We start from the raw sequence: 19,165 nt of genomic DNA on the forward strand, positions 1-19,165 counted from the left end.
GAATCTAATATTACCTTCCTTCATATCAATAATTGCACCAATCGTCCTAAGGAAAGGTCTACCAAGAATAATAGGACATGAAGGATTGCAATCTATATCAAGGACAATGAAATCTACGGGCACATAATTCCTATTTGCAACAATAAGAACATCGTTAATTCTTCCCATAGGTTTCTTAATGGTGGAACCCGCAAGGTGCAAGTTTAAAGAACAATCATCAAATTCACGGAAACCTAGCAAATCACACAAAGTTTTTGGAATCGTGGAAACACTAGCACCCAAATCACACAAAGCATAGCATTCATGATCTTTAATTTTAATTTTAATAGTAGGTTCCCACTCATCATAAAGTTTTCTAGGGAGAGAAACTTCCAATTCAAGCTTTTCCTCATAAGATTGCATTAAAGCATCAACGATATGCTTGGTAAAAGCCTTATTTTGACTATAAGCATGCGGAGAATTTAGCACAGATTGCAACAAGGAAATACAATCTATTAAAGAACAATTATCATAATTAAATTCCTTGAAATCTAAGATAGTGGGTTCATTCTATGTAAAGTTTTGACCTCTTCAATCCCACTTTTACCAATTTTTGCATCAAGATCTAAAAACTCCGAATCATTGGGACGCCTTTTAACTAAAGTTGACTCATCTCCAGTCCCATCATTATCAAGATCCATATTGCAAAACAAAGATTTAATAGGGGACACATCAATCACTTTTAGATCTTCATCCTTATTATCATCTAAATCTTCTGGTTTGGCGGCCATCTTATTAACTAAGGTGGCCTGCTTATCCGAAATTTCAGCTATTAACTTTTCAAGATGAGCAAACTGAGATTTCAAACCATAAAATTCCTTAGATATATCATCAAGCTCTTTATTCATGTATCCCAAAAATTCTTTTTGTTCTTTAAGCTCGTTCCTAAAGAAATTATTATGCTCAAATTGCAAAGTCATAAAACTCCTGACATTGCTTTCAATCTCTTCCAACCTTTTAAGGTGGAGATCACCAAATCTAGGCAGGGCCATTAGGGCAACAGGCAACAAGAAGCAAGCGAAGAAGAGGCGAACGAAAAAAGAGGGCGAATAAAACGGCAAGGGTGAACTGGGGGAGAGGAAAATGAGAGGCAAATGGCAAATAATGTAATGCGAGGGATAAGAGTTTGTGATGGGTAGCTGGTATGTCTTGACTTGTGCATAGACTCCCTGGCAACAGCGCCAGAAATCCTTATTGCTACCTCTTGAGCATGCGTTGGTTTTCCCTTGAAGAGGAAAGGGTGATGCAGCAAAGTAGCGTAAGTATTTCCCTCAGTTTTTGAGAACCAAGGTATCAATCCAGTAGGAGGCCACACGCAAGTCCCTCGTACCTACACAAACAAATAAGAACCTTGCAACCAACGCGATAAAGGGGGTGTCAATCCCTTCACGGCCACTTGCAAAAGTGAGATTGGATAGAGATGATAAGATAATATTTTTGGTATTTTTATGATAAAGATTAAAAGTAAAGAACGTAAAATAAAATAGATGTAAATTTATATGATGGAGAATAGACCCGGGGGCCATAGGTTTCACTAGTGGCTTCTCTCAAGATAGCATAAGTATAACGGTGGGTGAACAAATTATTGTCGAGCAATTGATAGAATTGAGCATAGTTATGAGAATATCTAGGCATGATCATGTATATAGGCATCACGTCCGTGACAAGTAGACCGACTCCTGCGTGCATCTACTACTATTACTCCACACATCGACCGCTATCCAGCATGCATCTAGAGTATTAAGTTCATAAGAACAGAGTAACGCATTAGGCAAGATGACATGATGTAGAGGGATAAACTCGAGCAATATGATATAAACCCCATCTTTTTATCCTCGATGGCAATAATACAATACGTGTCGTTTCCCTACTGTCGCTGGGATCGAGCACCGCATGATTGAACCCAAAGCTAAGCACTTCTCCCATTGCAAGAAAGATCAATCTAGTGGGCCAAACCAAACTGATAATTCGAAGAGACTTGCGAAGATAAGCAGTCATACATAAAAGAATTCAGAGAAGATTAAAATATTGTTCATAGATAATCTTGATCATAAACCCACAATTCATCGGATCTCGACAAACACACCGCAAAAAGAGTTACATCGAATAGATATCCAAGACGATCGAGGAGAACTTTGTATTAAGATCCAAAGAGAGAGAAGAAGCCATATAGCTAATAACTATGGACCCGAAGGTCTGTGGTAAACTACTCACACATCATCGGAGAGGCTATGGTGTTGATGTAGAAGCCCTCCGTGATCGATGCCCCCTCCGGTGGAGCACCAGAAAAGGCCCCAAGATGGGATCTCACGGGTACAGAAGGTTGCGGCGGTGGAAATAGGTTTTCACGGTTCTCGTGGATGGTTTCGGGGTACGTAGGTATATATAGGAGGAAGAAGTAGGTCGGTGGAGCCATGAGGGGCCCACAGGGTGGAGGGCACGCCCAGGAGGGTAGGCGCGCCCCCTTCCTCGTGGCCTCCTCGTTGATTGCTTGACGTCCACTCCAACTCCTCTGGATCACGTTTGTTCGAAAAATCACGCTCTCGAAGGTTTCATTCCGTTTGGACTCCGTTTGATATTCCTTTTCTGCGAAACACTGAAATAGGCAAAAAACAGCAATTTGCATTGGGCCTTGGGTTAATAGGTTAGTCCCAAAAATAATATAAAAGTGTATAATAAAGCCCATTAAACATCGAAAACAGAATATATAATAGCATGGAGCAATAAAAAATTATAGATACGTTGGAGACGTATCATGGGGTAATCTATGGATAGGGGTTGATGCACATTTTTCTCCGACAGAAACTTTGGGGTCTCTTTATAGTTCTTTGTGTGGATTGAGTATTATGAATGTGAATTTGCTTTGGTGTCATTCTAGTACGAACTCTAGGATAGATCGAACGGAAAAAATAGCTTTGTGTTATTTTAGTACGAACTCCTGAATAGATCGAATGGAAGGAATAGCTTTGAGGTGGTTTCGTGCCCTACAAACAATTCCTATCTTTTGTTCACCGCTAATAGGAACTCAGGAGTGATTCTTTATTGTGCTTTGAGGGATAATCATATGATCCAAGTATGTTAGCATTGTTGAGAGGTTGCACTAGTGAAAGTACGGACCTTGGGTCTCATTTTTAAGCATTGGAACACCGTTTTGGTGCCCGTTTACCACTTGCTACCTTGCTGTTTTTATTTATTAATATTATAAAAATATATTTCTACCATCCATATTACACTTTTATCACCATCTCTTCGCCGAACTAGTGCACCTATACAATTTGCCATTGTATTGGGTGTGTTGGGGACACAAGATATTTCTTGTATTTGGTTGCAGGGTCGTTTGAGAGAGACCATCTTCATCCTACACCTCCCACGGATTGATAAACCTTAGGTCATCCACTTGAGGAAAAATTGCTACTGTCCTACAAAACTCTGCGCTTGGAGGCCCAACACGAGTCTACAAGAATGAAGTTGCGTAGTAGACATCAAGCTCTTTTCTGGCGTTGTTGCCAGGGAGGTGAGTGCTTGAAGGTATATCTTTAGATCTTGCAATTGAATCTTTTAGTTTCTTGTTTTATCACTAGTTTGGTTTTATAAAAGAAAACTACAAAAAAATGGAATTTAGGTTGCATCATATTATTGATCATCTGTATAATATCTTTCTTGAAAATGATGGTTCAGAACATTGTGCCCAATTGTTTGAAAAATAAGTTAATAAAATGTTTGGCACAAAATATTTGGATGATGAGCATGATTGCAATGTTATTATTATGAATTCTTCGAATATCCAAAATACTAATGATGATTGCACAAGTCATGACAAAAATGTTTCTTATAAGCATGTCACTTTTTGCGGAGTGAATTGGGAGTGCCTTTGCACACCAAAAAGGGAAGATAGATTTCGTAAGAAGCATAAATATTTAGAAATGAAAAAGTTGCATGAGAGGCTAGATGATTGTGCTGAAAGATTTAATTTTTTTCGCCATCCTTGTGAACTTTGCAATGAACATGGTCATTTAAATCTCCAATGCAAATTCTTTCAGGATCAAATCGTGTCCAAAAATTGTGATAACTTGATTACCCTTGAGCATCATAAAGAGCTTAGTCTTCTTTTGGGGTATGAAGAAATGAAATGTATAACTGAGGGTATTCAAAAATTTAATCTCAATAGATTTCTTGATTTTGATCTAGAGGAAATTTATATGTTTTGTGCGGTAAATTGCATTGAGAATCCTTATATTGCCAACTATCTAAAGTCAAGAAAACAAATGGAATATGAAGAGAGTACTAATGAAAGGGCAAATGTTTCCCAATACCCTCCTAGTGTTTATTACGATGAATCAGGTAACAAGGAGGAGCTTCATATCCAATCAATCTCTTCAACAAGAAGCTTGAAGATTAATTAAACCCACACATGATGTGGTGAAGAAGAAGAAAAGAAGAAAGAAGAGAGGTAAAAAGATATCTCCCCCAAATGATGTTGCTCCTATTATTGTTGTGCCCCATGAAAATGAATCAAAAATAATTGTGGAGGATGATGCACTTGATGATGATATTGCTGCTATGTCTTATGGCACAATGTCCGAGAGCACTATTGCTGATGATTTTGTTATGCCTATTGCTTGTTGTGATGATTATGATTGGGAAGATAATGATACCTCTTATAATCTTGGAAATCTTTTTGGCACCAACTTGGGAAATTATGATGATAGCAATTGTTATACTGTTGGTGCTATTCATACTATTAATGATGAGAGTGATCATGCTTATGATATGCAAAGCCACAAGCTTGGGGATGCTATGCTTGATGAGTATGCCATGTTTGAAGATTTATTTGCTTCAATTAGTGTTTGTCCCAAGCTTGGGGATGCTATGTCTAATGAAGATGATCTTTTTAGCCCTTACTTTGAATGATCAAATTTGCTATGATGATTGCATGCCTCCTACTTATGATGATTATTGTGATGATACTTATGTTATAAAAAGTAGTGATAATTATTTTCATGATTTTGAATATCCTTTTACTGAACGTTACTCTCTTGATGTGGGAACAATTTTCAGTATTCAAGTTTTGTATGATACTCCTACTATTGTGAATGAGAATAAAATTGCTTATGTGGAGAGTAATAAATTTTCTATGCTTGTGGATCATGAAAAGAATGCTTTATGTAATGGTTATATTGATGAATCTATTCATTATGCTACTTAAAATTATTATGAGAGAGGAACTTATGATGCATGATGTTCTCTTTATGTTTCAATTCTTCTCTTTTTAGGTGAGCATCATTGACTCATCATGCCTAGCTAAAAGGCATTAAAGAAAAGCTCTTGTTGGGAGACAACCCAACACTTTTACCTACTGTTTTTGTGTGTTCACATGATTATGCTACTATAGTAATAATGTTTTTTTTCTTTTTTTTCAATAAAGTGCCAAGTAAAGCCTTTGGGATCATGTTGGGTGATAGTTGAGTTGACCCTGCTGAAAAACAGAAACTTTTGCGCTCACGAAAATAAGTCCCATTTTTAACAGAAGAGTGATTTTGAGTTGATTCTTTTTGCAGAAGTTTAATATACAAATTTATCACTTGCTACAATTTGTTTCATAATGTTTGGAGTAGCAGAAGTATGGTAGTTATCTAGATCATTACGGACTGTACTGTTTTTGACAGATTCTGTTTTCAATGCATAGTTTGCTTGCTTTCTAGTTTCTATGGCTTATATTGCTCAATATAAATTGTGGAAATGATATGATACAGTAGGCATTGTGTGAGAACAATTATGAATCTTGTCTTTGGCAGTACCAAAAGTGGAATGGTTTACACTTTATCATACTAACCTATCTCACGAAGTTTCGTTAAGTTTTATGTGATTGAAGTTTTCAAGTTTTGGGTGAGATATCGATATGAGGAGAATAAGGAGTGACAATACCCTAAGCTTGGGGATGCCCGAGGCACCCCAAGTTAATATCGAAGGAATATCCAAGCAACTAAGCTTGGGGATGCCCCGGAAGGATCCCCTCTTTCGTCTCCAACATTATCGGTAACCTCACTTGGAGCTATGTTTTCATTCGTCACATGACATGTGTTTTTCTTGGAGCATCATTTTATTTTGTTAGGATTTGCTTGCTGTTATTTAGAATAATGTTTTGCATCTTTTATATCAATAAAAGTGGCATTGATTGCCTTTACCATGCTTATTTTACAAGTCTACATGTTGCTGTTTGAAAACAGAAAGTTTATCGGTGGTGCAAAAATTCCCGAGGAAAGTCAGAATGTGATAAAATGTTGAAACTTTTTGCATAATAAGCTCTGATAATTTTTCTACAGTGTGGTAGAATTTCATAAAGTTTGGAGTTGAAATTTTCTAGCTGCTTGGTCTCCTCTGCCGACATAATGACTCCGGAGGAGGCCTTGGCTTTCGCTAAGATGAAGGCGTTCTGTGCCAATATTGTGAAGAAATTGGCGCCCCTGCTTCTGCGTGAAGTCCAGGCATCTTCCCTGAGGCCTGATGCCGAGCCGTTTACGCCGAAGCGCACCACCCGTGCGGCGAAGCACAACTTGAGTTTCTGCAATGGTAAAGCCAAAACTGCCGAGAACGTACTGTTACGCACCCTGGGTCTTGTCGCGGACGACATGGTGGTTGATGACGAGGCAGTCAAGGATCTTCAGATGCTCTTCGACTCGCCATTGTGGGAGCAGCACGTGAGGGTCATTGCCGCTCTGTTCGGCAAGGTAGTACCCCCACTTCGGGATCTTGAGGTGCCGCTGGGAGAGAGCATTGCAGCATAGTTGGTGCAACGACGTAGAGTTGGAGATGTCCTTCGTTTCCATGGATTACAACCCGGAAGTCTTGTGTTGGAACGTGCGTGGGCTTAACAACCCGGCGAAGAGGAAAGCCGTGAGAAGCTTTGTGGAGTCGGTTAGGGTTAACTTGGTGTGTCTCCAAGATACAAAACTAGATGTTGTGGACCTATTTTTTATCATGGAATGTTTGGGTCCGTCCTTTGACGGATTCGCATACTTACCGGCGGTCGACACGCGGGGTGGCATCCTGATTGCATGGGACAGTACGATCCTTTCCACGGATCAATTCTCTTTCGATACTAACTTCCTAACCGGCATGGTTCACTTAAAGGATGGGGCGACCTGGTGGCAGGTGGTCTACGGACTGCAGGGAGACAAGGTCAAAAATCAGTTCCTGCTCGATCTTTACAGTAGAAGGATGCTCTGTCCGGGGCCTTGAATGGTGATGGGTGACTTCAACATGATTCTCCGCGCTTGTGAGAAGAGCAACACTAACTTAAACAGAAACATGATGGCCAAGTTTAGAAGCTTTGTGGACGACCACGAGCTCAAGGAGATTTATATGCACAGGTGGAGGTTCACTTGGACCAATGAGAGAGACGCACTGACTCTTACGAAGATTGATAGGGTGATGGTTTCTGTCGAATGGGATCTAGTGCATGCGGATCACCTTCTCCAAGCCTTGTCCTCAAGCATATCCGACCATGCGCCAATGCATTTGTCCACTAGCGCGCTGTCCGCTCCCAAGAGAAGGTTCTATTTTGAGGTATTCTGGAAAAAGTTGGAAGGCTTTGAGCAAGCAGTCCGGGAGGCTTGGGTGTGTGATGAGGATATAGTGGATCCTTTCAAGCGGCTAAATCAGCTTTACAGGAATGCGAGCAAGTACTTGCAGGCTTGGGGCCAAAGGAAGATCGGTAACATCAAGGTGCTGATTGTCGTGGCCAACTGGGTGATCTTCAGGCTCGACCAAGTCCAGGAGGGGAGAACGCTCACCCCCTCGAGCTGTGGCTTCGAAGAACCCTTAAGCTCTCCCTACTCGGGCTTGCTTCGCTGGAAAGGACCATCGACAGGCAAAGATCGAGGATCAGGTGGCTGAGAGAGGGAGACGTCAATACCAAGCTGTTTCAAGCAATTGCCAATGGCAGGAGGACTAAGAACTTCATCCCGAGCATCAGGTATTGGGATGAAATTGCCACGGACCAGCAGAGGAAGGAAGAGATATTCGCGGAGGCCTTCGACGGCTTGCTAGGCACGGCTACGCAGAGAGAGTTCACCCTGGACACGCAAGCACTCGGTTTGGATCAAATCGACCTCGCTGACCTCGACCTGATCTTCACGGAGGAGGAAGTTTGGAAAGTCATCAAAGAGATTCCCCGGATCGAGCACCGGGGCCGGACGGCTTTATTGGTATCTTTTACCATAAGACATGGCCCATAATCAAAGGCGATATCATGGCGGCCATGATGAAACTATATGTTGGAGACTCGAGAGGCTTTGCTAAACTCAACAAGGCACACATTGTGCTTATACCCAAGAGGGCTGATGTAGTGGAGGTTGGTGATTATAGACCGATCAGTATTCCGCATAGCTTCTCCAAAATATTCTCAAAGGTCTTGGCCAACCGGCTCGTGGAAGAATGCATGAAATGGTAGCTACAAACCAATCTGCTTTCATCAGTGGTAGAAGCTTACACGACAATTTCCTCCTTGGGAGGCAGGTGGCCAGAAAGATATATGCTCAGAAAGAAAGTGCACTCTTCCTAAAACTAGATATTTCTCGTGCCTTTGACTCGCTCTCTTGGGCCTTCCTGTTCGAGATCCTAAGAGCCAAAGGATTTAGCCCAGCCTGGTTATCCTGGGTTGCGGCCTTGGTGTCCACGGCCTCGACGAAGATTATCGTCAACGGAGTGCCGGGACGCACCGTCTACCACGCCAAGGGGTTGAGGCAAGGGGGCCCTTCTTCCCCTCTGCTCTTCGTCATAGCAATGGAGACCCTCACGTGCCTAGTATGCAAAGCATCGGAGACTGGCGTCATCAGCTCGTTTAGAGGTATCTCGCCGATTCAGAGGCTATAGATCTATGCTGACGACGTCGCGTTATTCATAAGGCCGTCAACACATGACTTGATTGCGGTTCGTGAGGTGCTTGCGGCCTTTGGAGAAGCTATGGGGTTACACATCAACTTTGGCAAGTCTGAGGCCATTCTCATCCGTGGAAACGAGCAGGATAATCTGAGAGTTACTACTCTGATGCATTGCGCCATGGGTAGTTTTCCTTGCCACTATCTGGGTATCACTCTGGCGATTAAGAAGATGAAAAAAGTGGACTGGCTACCCATGTTAGATCCGGTCAGGAAGATCATACCAGCGTGGCAGCGCGGCCTCATTCAGCGACCGGGAAGGTTGATTCTTGCAAAATCGGTGATCTCTGCGGGGCCGATGCATCTGCTTAGCGCCCCTGGATGGGTGCTGGAGGAGATTGACAAATGCATTAGGGCTTTCTTTTGGGCTGGCAAGGAGAAGGTGAATGGTGGGCAGTGTTTGGTTGCCAAGGATACGATATGTAGGCCGACCTGCTACGGAGGATTGGGCATCAAAAATCAGCACCTGCAGGCTCTCGCGCTCAGAGTTAGATGGGAATGGCTGCGACGAACTGATCCGGCAAGGCCGTGCCAAGGAATAAGGATGTCCGTGGACAAAGATGTCGAGATGGTCTTTGACAGCCTGGTCAAGCTCACAGTGGGTAATGGAGCGAGTATCCTCTTCTGGAAGGACCTTTGGGTGCACGGCTTCAAAGTAGATGAGATTGCACCTACGATAGCATCCATGGTAAGCACCCGTGCAAGGAACATGAGGATGGTGGAGCAGGCCTTCATTGACAATGCTTGGGCGCAAGATGTGGAAGGTGATTTATCATTCATGGCCCACATGCAGGTGCCAACCTATGTCTCACGATAGCAACGGTGCCCAGAGACGAGCAGGCGCATGACGAGTTCTTTTGGCTGGCTGACCCTTCTGGTAGCTACACGGCTAGATCGGTCTATAAGAGATTGTGCATGGGGCTTGAATGATCGCCCACAGACAGCTGCATATGGAGGAGTTGGGCACCACTGAAGTGCAGGATCTTTGCGTGGTTGACCACCAAGTACCGCCTGTGGACATCCGACAGACGGGTGAGACACGGATTGCAGGACGAGCCATCACCATGCTATCTTTGCCTTCAGGAAGAAGATAATGTGGATCACATCTTTGGGCAATGTGTCTATGCGAGGGAAGTTTGGCATGGATTTGTGGATAGGTTGCAAATCAATATAAGCATCCCCTCCGCCACGGACACACTACAAGATTGGTGGTTTGGGAAAACAAGGCACTTCTGTGGAAAAGTGCGAAGAGGATTCGATTCCTTCGTCATCGGTACCTCTTGGTTGATTTGGAAGCAACGGAATGAGATGGTCTTCAACAGACAATCACAACAAAGGTCGGCGAGGCAACTTGTTGACATGGCCTTAGATGAGGTGAAGATTTGGAGGGACGCAGGGTTCGGAGTAGGAGGATTAGAACCTTTTGTGAGAGAGTGACTTTTGTGTTCTCATTGGTGTAAGGTGTTGGTGTGCGTATGTTGGTGCTCGCACCCACATTAAGCTCTTGTAATTATACTTTCTTCCTTCTATAAAGTTAAGGTACACCATTGACGTACTCTAAAAAAAATCCTTAGCCGGAGCACGAGTTTTAACGTCCACCGGACTTCATCAGTGCTCTGACCACTCCGGCGACTTCCCATCACCTGCAAAGGACGACATTGATGACGCGGGTGTGCCCCTACTGCTCTCCGCGACGCCCTCTATCCCGTCCCTCTACCCGCTGGTCGCCGGAACGCTGCTAATTTTCCAAACGGTGAGCACCCAGCCCTCCCGTCTCAAACATGTTCTCAGATAAAGGTATTCCAGCCAATAGGAATAAGACACGTTGCATTCCCTGTAATTCCCGTAATGTTTTTTTCAGAAAGATATTCCAGCTTCGAAAAATCGTATCTCTCAAACCGTATGTCCGAATTCGACAAATTTTATATCCCCGGATTCCTTGGAACATCTAGTTTATTATAAAATTTTGAGATCTCAGTTTTTGGCAAGTAAAAATTTAGTTCTGATTTAAATGTTAAATTGAGTATTTTTGCTATGTCTTCTAATCTAAATCATATAAAAATGTTTATTATACGAAAGTTCGACCTTAGGACCCCAACTTTCTGTTGGAACTCATGGCATAATTTTTCAGCAAGGTTTAGTCACTGTTTTAACATCAACACCTTAATTTAACCTTCTCGATCATTGTTTAATAACTTCGTTAAAATAAGATTTGACACGAAGTTAAATCTCTTAGATTGGTCCCTAGAAAACCTCTCTGGTCATATGCCATCATCATACAAATTTGGACTTAGGAAATAAATTTGGACTTAGGAAATGTTACATAAATTTTTGTAACATAAACCTTATGGCATCAACTCCATCTATCATTTTCATTGGACGCAAGTCAATTATTCCAATCAAACCCATTATAGACTCTGTCGTAGAACCTTGCCTCACAATCCTTCAACCATGATCCTAACTTGTATCAATTTGATCCAACCCGGAATATGATTTATATCATTTTTTCAATCAAGCCAATGCGATCAATCTCAACCGACTGTGATGCCCCCGATTCAATCGCACACTAATCATACACGCGAACGTGTACGATCAAGATGAGGGACTCACGGGAAGATATCACAACACAACTCTAAAATAAAATAAGTCATACAAGCATCATAATAAGCCAGGGGCCTCGAGGGCTCGAATACAAGTGCTCGATCATAGACGAGTCAGCAGAAGCAACAATATCTGAGTACAGACGTAAGTTAAACAAGTTGCCATAAGATGGCTAGCACAAACTGGGATACAGATCGAAAGTGGCGCAGGCCTCCTGCCTGGGATCCTCCTAAACTACGCATGGTTGTCGGCGGCGGCCTGCACGTAGTAGTAGGCAGCTCGGTGCAGTAGGAGTCGTCGATGGTGGTGTCTGACTCCTGGGCTCTAGCATCTGGTTGCGACAACCGAGAAGAAAGAAAAGGGGGAAAAGAGGGAGAAAAGCAACCGTGAGTACTCATCCAAAGTACTCGCAAGCAAGGATCTACACTATATATGCATGGGTATCAATCTAAAGGGGCAATATAGGTGGACTGAACTGCGGAATGCCAGATTAAGAGGGGGATAGCTAGTCCTGTCAAAGACTACGCTTCTGGCAGCCTCCATCTTGCAGCATGTAGAAGAGAGTAGATGGTAAGTTCACCAAGTATCATCGCATAGCATATCCTACCCGGCGATCCCCTCCTCGTCGCCCTGTGAGAGAGCGATCACCGGGTTGTATCTGGCACTTGAAAGGGTGTGTTTTATTAAGTATCTGGTTCTAGTTGTCATAAGGTCAAGGTACAACTCCGGGTCGTCCTTTTACCGAGGGACACGTCTATTCGAATAGATAAACTTCCCTGCAGGGGTGCACCAGATAACCCAACACGCTCGATCCCTCTGGTCGGACACACTTTCCTGGGTCATGCCCGGCCTCGGAAGATCAACACATCACGGCCCCACCTAGGCACAACAGAGAGGTCAGCACGCCGGTCTAAATCCTAAGCGCGCAGGGGTCTGGGCCCATCGCCCATTGCACACCTTCACGTTGCGAGGGCGGCCGGTGAGCAGACCTAGCAACCTCCATTACAAAGGAAGTTGCGTTATGTGGTCCAACCCGGCGCGCGCCGCTCAGTCGCTGACGTCAAGAAGGCTTCGGCTGATACCACGACGTCGAGTGCCCACGACGTCAAGAAGGCCAGTGGCTAGAGTCAGATCAAATACCAAGATCTCATTAGGCGTGTTATTTTGAAGTAACCGCGGACACCGACCAGGGCCAGGCCCACCTCTCACCTAGGTGGTCTCAACCTGCCCTGTCGCTCCGCCACAAAGTAACAGTCAGGGGCCGTCAGGAACCCAGGCCCACCACTACTGGGATGGAACCACCTGTCCTTTCAGCCCCCAGATCAAAATCACTTGTGGGTACTCTACAAGCCGACCTGACTTTAGTCACCACATGTATCATATAGTATGTATGTAAATATATACCCGTGATCACCTCCCGAGTGATCACGGCCCGGTAGTATAGCATGGCAGATGGACAAGAATGTAGGGCCACTGATGGAATACTAGCATCCTATACTAAGCATTTAGGATTGCAGGTAAGGGTAACAACTATAGCAACAATGGCAGGCTATGCAGCAGAGTAGGATTAACCAAAAGCAGTAACATGCTACACTACTCTAATGCAAGCAGTAGAGAGAAGGAATAGGCGATATCGGGTTGATCAAGGGGGGTTTGCCTAGAAGCTCAGCCGAGAAGGAGGGGTCATCAACACCGTAGTCATACTGGGTAGCAGCTGCGTCAGTCTCGTAGTCTACCGGAGAGAAGAGGGGGAAGAAACAATGAATACAATGCAAACAGATGCATATCGATGCATAACATTACAAGTAACGGTGCCAGGTGTGCCCTAATGCAATAGGAGGTGATACCGGTGAAGGGGGGAACATTCGGGAAAGTATCCCCATGTTTCACGTTTTCGGACAGATGAACCGAAGGGGGGAAGTTGCGTGTTCGCTATGCTAGGGATGTGTGGTGGACGAACGGGCTACGTATTCGGATTCGTCTCGTCGTTCTGAGAAACTTTCATGTACAAAGTATTTTCATCCGAGTTACGGATTATTTTATATCAATTTTTAAAGTTTTAATTCATTTTCTATTTTTTGTTTTAATTTTAATTCGAAATTAAAAGAATAAAATGCTATGGGTACCCAGAGTTGTACCCAACCGAATGTATGTGTGGCTGGCAGGTGGGGTTAAGGGGGGTCCAGTCAGCATTTGACCAGTCAACTATTGACTGGTCAACAGGCTCAAACAGATTAATTAGGTTAAGTTAATTAGGTTAATTAATCATAATTAATTAAGTTAACTAACTAATTAATTAATATTAATATTATTTATTATTATTATTTAAAATTCTTTTTTTAATAAACGTTCTGGGGGCTAGGCCACACGTGTCATTCGCCGAGGGGCGATGCAGGTTAGCGGGCGCTGGGTGCGGGCGTAGCCCTAACGGACGCGTGCCCGAGAAGGCGCGGGGCGCGCATGACGCACGCCGGTGCCGACGGCGAGGCCAGCAGGCGCACGGGCGGCAGGTGGAGGCCGCGGGGCGCGCGCGGCCAACGGCCAACAGCGACGCCAGGAGAGGGGCGAGGCCTGGGCCGAGGTGGCCGGAGCAGGGGAGGCGGTGGCGCAAGGCAAGGTGGCCGCGGACGCGGCGGAGCGATGCAGCGGCGGGGTTGGGGCGGCGAAGCCGGGGGGTGGCAGTGGCCGGAGCGGGCGGTGCACGAGCGCGGGCGCACGAGCGTGCGAGCGGACGCAGGGTGGCCATGCGGGTGCGCAGCGTCGGGCGCAGGTACGCGCGGCCGATGGGGCGGCCGGGCGGCGTACAGCGAGTGTCTGCACTAGGCGCGGCGACGAGCTAGGGCTAGGGGCGGTGAGCGCGGCCAGACGCGGCGTCGGGCGCGCGGTGCGTGGCACGGGGTTCGAGCACGTGCGTGGGGGAGGAAGAGAGGGGAAGGTGCGGTGCTCACGGCGGAGTCGTAGGGTTTGGGGCAGTGGGGCACGGGAAGGTCGACAGGGACGACGGCGACGTTGGGGAGGAAGTCCGGCGAGGTAGTGGCAGGACGAGCCGGCGGCGGTGTGCAGGGGCGGTTCGGCGACGGAGAGGACGAAGACGATGGCGCCCGGCGAGGTGGTCGGGCGGCTGCGAGCGCTGGGCGTTGGGGTCGACGGGATCGGGGCCGATCCCGATCCAGATCGGTGGGGGAGGAGAAGGGGATCGTGGGGGGAGTGAGGTGCGGTTAGGGTTAGGGTTAGGGTACGAGGCCATATAGGCCAGGGGAGGTTAGGTGGGCCAGTTGGGTTGGCCAGCTGGGCCGGAGCACACTGGAGGGGGGTTCCCTTCCCTTTTTTTGTTTTGTTTTGTTTTACTTTTTCTTAATTTTCTTTTTTGTTTTCTTTTAGTTCCTAATTATTTTGGTTTTTATAAAATACCAAAGCGGCACCTAAATTGATGTTACAAATTATGTAACGACCACAAAAAGTTTCATCCCAAAATAAATATAGTTTAGTATTTTACAAAATATGAAAGGCATTTAATTAATGGTTTTAGCTACTGATTTAATTAGTTTAGTGCATTTAAACATTTTATAAAGACTTGGTTTCTCCACCAATATATCTTATGAATTATTTGTCACAATAAGAACATTTTAGTTTTGACGTTTCAAAACTTTAATTGTTTGACTTGTCTTTTTGAATTTGGATTTTGAATCGATTTTGAACTAACGCGAGATTAGCAACAGTAACGGAGGTGACGTGGCATCATTGCCAGAGGTTCACTGTAGCTTAATTACCCGGGCGTCACACCTACCAGGCCATACAAACTAGCTTAGTAATAGTAAAAAAACTAAATAATTTGTATTGTGAATTTGTACCTTTTATTTGGAACTTCATTTGGATTTTGTTGTGTGTTGAAGTATTTTTGTTTTATCGTTAGATATACCGCAACGAGAAGGAGAGACAACTCGGAGTAGAATAGTTCCTCTTCGAGAACTCGGGCAAGTTGCAAATTGATCATGCTTCGACCTATATTTTCATACTATGCATAACTCTTTAAATTTTAATACTATGCATGTTTTATAAAAGTTTTGCAAAGTATTATTTTTAGCTAGAGCCATAGGTTCAAGACTCACCATTATCCACGCTTGCACAAAATGGGTGGGATGAAAACCAAACTTGTTTTAAACTTTAAACTTGCTCTCTTTGGAGCAAAGTTTTGAGAAAATCTTTTTAAAACAAAATTATATATTGTTTTACTTCTACTCCCTGGGCGGGATGGTATGAAGGGAGCGTCTAAAAGTGATTACACCCATCGGGGTCTTGCAGTGAATGCGCCCGACTGGGGTATTGCACACAGGTTTTGGGTGGGGACCGCCGTCCAGGGGAATGAGATCTTCCAAGTACAGTTCGATGTAGCTTCCAGTACAGCCACATGCTAATATGGGCTCTGGCTTAGCTTAGTACTAACGGGAAACCCTTACCTCAGGTCTGCCACCGGAGAGGGGCTTTCATTGCCTAAGTTGCGGGCGGCTTGGTCAGGTATAGGGGACTGTTACGGAAAGGCTTCGTCACAATCTCCTCATAGTCGTACACCCAAGTGTGTAATGACAAACGGGGTTGGTTGTGTCATGTGGGGAACGTGTACGACCTCTGCAGAGGGTTTAACCTAATCGATTAGCCGTGCCCCCGGTTACGGGCAATTTGAGCAACTGAAGACTTGGACTGAAGAAGAATCTCCCCTCTCTTTTCTAAAAATATGTTTTAAGGGTTAAAGTTGAGGAATGAGCATAGTGAATGTGTTTCACTTCAACCTATGTATGTTTTAAACTAATTTTGGAGAATGAGCACTGGTGCGTATATCCATGTGTCTCACTCCTACCTTTTATACTAATTTTTTAAAAGAAGTTTACAAAAATTAGTGTAGGAGAAAATTGGCTTTATGCAAATGAAACCTCCACCAATACTTACCCTGCATATATATATATTCCGTTAAAATTTTCTTTGCAACTTGCTAGTACATTCCACGTACTCACCTGCACCTGTCATGTGTAGATCTTGACAGATTAAGAGACATTAGGTTACGGTCTACACTCAACGAGCCCACTGGCGTTGATGGAGCCCTAACTTAGTGACTACGTATATTTCCGCTGTATTATGTGCCAACATTGAGCTATGCCAATGGTATGTAATTTCTTAACTCTGGATCTACCGTTGTAGTAAAATGATGTATGTTTTACTCATATTCATTCTTGTTACTGTGTGTGCTAGCTACGATCCAGGGATAGTAGAGTAAGCACAGAGACTTGGATTTTGTCAAATCCGGGTCGTTACAAAATGGTATCAGAGCATACGTTGTCTGTAGGACGTGACCCTAGAAAATGGATTAGAAATAGAAAGACCTTGGTAGGAACAACTTTTATTTTCAGTAGTATTTATAGAATTTTCGTATCCTCTTCTTTCTTTACTAAGTTCTCGTCTTCTTTCAAAAAACATAGATGACCAACCTCTTAGATTCCAATGACTTTGACAATGATATGTGGTATGGATTTTCAAGAGTCTAAATGTTACTTCATGGAAATGATGCTAAAACCAAGGCATCTCCAATACTGAAGATTACATCCAAGAGGTTGAGAAGAACCAAAGACACTCAAGACTAAGATGACTATGAAGAAGTTGAAGATTTACTCCTATCATGGAATATCCCACACAACTCTAATAGTATCCAAGGCCACCACGAGAGTTGTGAAATAAACGAAAGAATAAACGAAAGAGTGCGAGTAGTGTGCCCGATCATGCAAACCCATTTGGATGAAGGTACCATAGGAATTGTCTGAATGAAATTTATGAGGGAAATTTGGATTTTTGGAGTTCTTCGCCATCGATTTGCTTTTGTTGTCATTTGAGTTGTGTGATTTAAAATCTTGCGTTATTACGATATGAATCCTGTAGGTATGTACTATTTATTCAACCTTGAGAGGTGTAAGTTACGGAGGATTAACATAATACCTTCATACGGGTGAAGCGTCACGCACTGAAGACTTTCAAGAAATGAAGGATTGAAGAGTTTTTGACGAAACCGTAGTAAACGAGCCTATTATAAACATTAGAAAACAAAGCGATATGAGTTGATCAATGATTGATTGTATGTATATTCTTGCTATCTAAAACTCTATCTCCTTGGATGGACAAAATTATTTTGATGGGACAAGTCACACGTTCAGAAGCAAAAAGAATGGATTCATAAAGAGTAATGGAAGACACCAAAGTAAATCCGAAGGATAAGGTGAATTATGCTTCTCAGTATTTCATCTAAGAGGCTCACACTTGGTGGAAGATGCGTTGGCCATCGACGAATTCCAAAAGGGCAATTACTTGGGAAGAATTCAAGAAGTTTCCATTTCAATATCATCTTGTCATACGGATCTGAAGAAACCAGGTGAAGATGCGAGGAAATTATGTTATTTTATGGCTGCAAGTTTTACTGCAACCTGTGTAGGATCACCGCCACCCAAAAACGTTTTATTAGCTTTGCTGGTGAAGACCTCTTAATGAGGAGTGAGAATGACCGAGTGTTAGAACACGCGATTCATCAATCTACATATGGGGTAATGATTTGAGTACGGGATGGATTGATCACTATACCGGAGACTCCTATCGTATACTTTTGTATGTTTGATGGGTAAATCAGAGAGATCTGGGAACCTAGGTGAGTGTCAATACGACAAGCTTGAAACCATAGAATGGTAAGGTGTATTACCCTTATAGATAATCGTGCCTAACTTAGGTGGTACAGTGTGGAAGAAACATGAAGGAGTTCTCTCGGAAGCTATCGACCACCATGAGAGTCTCGGTAGTAGTTTTGGTATCTATGGATTTTGACAAAGACTTTTCATTGAGGAAAAGCCCAGTTCTAAACCACAGAGCTCAATAAAGAACCACCAGGGAATGAAGAAATTGTGGAAATCCCCACAAGTTTGTTCTTAAGGGTGGTAACACTTGAACACCCAGGAAGGATAATTAGGTCATACGGCAAATCACCAAAGACTCCAGAATGGTGCAAAAAGCCTCAGACATAGGCATGCTGAAGAACTGGAATATAAGGAATTACATTAACAGAAGACATTCTCTCAAAACAGGAAGAAATAGGATAAACAGCAAACCTGTAGATGATATGACCAAACCCCTGGTTGAGTAACCCAAGGAACCCAAACCTATTTCTTGCTAGCCTCTGCAAATCTCGAGGACGAGATTTCTTTTAAGGGTGGTAGTTTGTAATATCCCAAAATTTTCCAAATTTTGGAATGTTAACAAATAAGTAATATTGTGTGAGTTGCTTCAATTTTCATGGGATTTAAAACTCTTGAGTCCTTGTTTAAACCTTTTCAAACCATGTTAAAAAAATAGATAACATTTTGTCCAATAAAAAAATATGGTCGGGAAAGTGTATTCAAGAATTCAAAGGGCATTCAATTCTTTCAGAATATTTTGCAACCACATTCAAATATATGAGTGAGAATAAAATGACTTTCTCAAATGTGGTGGATGAATATTTCATTTGAAGTTCTTTGAATTTATGAGTTTTAGTAAAATTGGATCTTATATGGAGTTTT

The sequence above is a fragment of the Aegilops tauschii genome, chromosome 1 (genome assembly GCF_002575655.3).
Source record: "Aegilops tauschii subsp. strangulata cultivar AL8/78 chromosome 1, Aet v6.0, whole genome shotgun sequence".
NCBI lineage: Eukaryota > Viridiplantae > Streptophyta > Magnoliopsida > Poales > Poaceae > Aegilops > Aegilops tauschii.